Source organism: Myodes glareolus, chromosome 4 (genome assembly GCF_982192425.1).
Source record: "Myodes glareolus chromosome 4, mMyoGla1.1, whole genome shotgun sequence".
Taxonomy (NCBI): domain Eukaryota; kingdom Metazoa; phylum Chordata; class Mammalia; order Rodentia; family Cricetidae; genus Myodes; species Myodes glareolus.
Window position 1 is genome coordinate 118,987,571 of NC_142029.1, and position 3,297 is coordinate 118,990,867.

Here is a 3,297-nt window from a genome sequence, read left to right on the forward strand (position 1 = left end):
GTAAAGGTACTACATTTTTTTTTTATCCATTCTTTGATTAACTCCAGAGAAGCCAAATAACAAAGAGAATCCTAAGAGAAACATATATAGATGCCCCTGGGAAGGAGAAATAGATGCAATTTCCTGAGAAAATTGGGAGCATAGAGGGGGGAAGAAGGGAAGGCAAAGGGGGTGGAAGGGAAGGATGGAGAAGGATTTGAGGGATTGGGATAGTCAAGACAGAGGAAGAACAGAGACAGAGAGCAAGGAAAGAGATATCTTGATTGAGGGAGCCATTATGGGACTAGCAAGAAACCTGGCACTAGAGAAATTCGGAGGAATCCACAAGGATGACCCCAGCTAAGACCCTAAACAATACTGAAGAGGATGCCTGAACTGGTCTTGCTCTGTAGTCAGATTGATGAATATCTTAAATCTCACTATAGAACCATCATCCAGCAACTGACGGAAGCAGATGCAAAACTTCGCAGCAGAGCACTGGGCTGAGCTTCCAAAGTCCAGTCCAAGAGTGAGAGAAATGAGAATATGATCAAAGAAGTCAAACCATGATAAAGATACCCACTGAAATAGCTTACCTGAGCTAATGGGAGTCCACCAGCTCTGGCCTGACTGGAAAGGGACCAGCATAGGATCAATTTAGGCTCTCTTCTCGGCATGGTGGCTGCTGTGCTGGATTCTCAGTAGCAGTTAACATCAAAAAGTGACCTGCCCACTGTTGATCTCACTGGAATTTCATAGTTGGGTAACAAGGACTTCATGAAACCCCCTCTTTTACAGGCGATATGGAGGAAGACATTTTTTTTTTTCTGTGACATAGCTACTGGGAAATCGCCTACATCTCTGTAAGTAATTAAATTTATTATTTCACCACCCCATGCTTAGCTAGAATGATTTTCTTGGTCTGTGATTGGTGACCTGCCTGGGGTAAACAGAACACAGTCTTCACAGTAAAATTTCACTCAGTACTCAAGTGAGTTTCTGCCATAGTGACCTCAAGAGAGTCCATATTAGATGATGTCCTGTTTCAAAGTTCTCCACTCCTTTCCCCTAAACAGATAAATGAACCAACCAAAGCAAAACAAAATCCACCAAGACATTGACACATTATCTCCACTATTTAAAAAAAAATAAAAAAGGCTGAGGTCAAGGGTGCACACTAAACCTTATTCCTTTCATGTGCCTAACCCTGAGTTTTACTGTCTTGGCTTGTGGACCAGTGGCATGCTCACTCTGGTGGTTTCCTAAGCAGAGCCCTGATGAGAGAATGTTTGGGCCATCCTTTAAAATGCTATATATTCTTTTCTTTGTCATCACCTACATGTTAAACTACATTAAAATAAAGTCACAATGAGATGAATTGAACAACATTGATAATGATTATTTAAAAATAGTGTAAGTTTTGTACACATGAATTTGAGTAAAACATTTTAAATTGTCCTCTTTAGACAAACTTTGTTGCCAGACCATTGTGAAAAGTTTAGATTTTTTTTGTCACATTAGATATTGTGAAGAGAGCTTTGTTATTCCAATTAAGCAGAAAACAAAGTTCCCAGGCCATCTAATTTTCAACTCTTATGTTGTCTCAGTGATGTCATCCACATTCTCTGCCTCTGTCTTACATAGTAGTTACATAGGATGATGAAATTATCAAAATTATTCCAGTTAACCAAGAGTTTTTAAAAAGGATTGTTAAGTACCATACAGAAATCATTAATTAACAAAGATGATAGAAATAAAACTATCATAAAATTTTAAGTTCAGAAAAAGCATTTCAAAAGAGTATCCTATGCATTTATTTGAACATTAAAGTGTGGTGACGATTTCCTTTTTAAAATCTCAGCTCTCTGAATCTGATTTTAATTCTATAATATGTGACACTGCTTTGCAGTGGCCTCAACAGACATTACAGGAGAGAACCTTTCACTGGATGTGTGCAAATGCTGATACTTCCAAGTTATCAATCTTTCATTCATCTTCTCATATCACTCGGTTACATTCATAAATCACCCAAAATGTTAATGTAGGTTATTAATGTCCAATTTAAGATGAATCACCACTGAATATTTCCCCCAAATTTATGGATTTCTACAGAAAGAAAGGATATGTGCTAAGGAAAATTTAAACATGTTTTACATCAAATTGGTTAGTTTTGAAATAAAGAACCTGCTAGCAAGGAAGGCAGGAGCTTAAATGAAAAATGACTGAGGCCACTGCAGGACATATGAAAATGTGAGTCTCTGGTAGTTGTTTGTACAATGGTGTGTGTGTGTGTGTGTGTGTGAGAGAGTGTGTGTTTGTGTGTAACTGCTTTGTTGCTATTTTCCTTTCTCAGCAGAAGTATAAATTATTGAATTTCATCATTTAAAACTTTAATAAGAGCCAAGGTCAGAGAGGTGTGCAACAAAATGATGTTTTAAAAATGAGACAACCGCTCTTCGCCTTTCCTCCGCCATTGTGTGCTGTCTGCCCCCCCCTCCCGTGCGCCTTCTCGCCTTGTCTTCTCACAAGACTTTCAGAATCAAGCGATTCTTGGCCAAGAAACAAAAGCAAAGTTGTCCGATTCCTCAGTTGATTCGGATGAAAACTGGCAACAAAATCAGGTACAACTCCAAGAGAAGACACTGGAGGAGAACGAAGCTGGGTCTGTAAGGAGTCAACAACGGCAAGACAGTTTATGCTGAATTGTGGTCCTGAATGAGTGTTATCAGATGGAGTTCAACATTTTCAACTCTGATCATATTTAAGTTGGGAGTGGGTTCTCCAGTAATAAATTGTAGAGCCTTTCAAAAAAATGAGACAATCATTGCACTAGTGAACTTAGGGCATCTATGGTTAGATACACAAGACTGGACCAATAGATATTTCATCATGGGTTAGGTTAACTGTGAGTTCACACCCTTTCATGGGGACAATTGACAATTAACAGCTGTTGAGGATTAGTGTGTCATTTTGTTCTGGAATATACCTGAAGATAAGTTGATCTTGCTGCAGTAAATAATATCCAGTCCATTCTTAGGCAAAAAGAATTCAGGTAAAATCTATGGGTCACACAAATAAGAAGACATTGCATTAGGAGGACTCTTGCTGAGAAGAAGTGTTCAAACATGAAGAAGGGGAGAGGGACAAGGATATAGAGTGAATGAGACTAAAATTCACCACATAAACTGAAAAGAAATGAAATTATTTATAAAACCTTACCCTGATACTTGCTTTTTGAGGAAATATGTGGGCACCCACAAGTGGTTGTACCAGATCAAAAACCTTAGAAGCCACTGCTTTGTACTTCAGCTTAGGAAT

General features: G+C 38.5%; 1 pseudogene; it reads left to right on the forward strand.

Moving 5' to 3' along the window:
* The first annotated feature begins 2,124 nt into the window (after positions 1-2,124).
* Positions 2,125-2,737, forward strand: LOC146894767 (large ribosomal subunit protein eL39 pseudogene; annotated as a pseudogene).
* Positions 2,738-3,297: the final 560 nt, after the last annotated feature.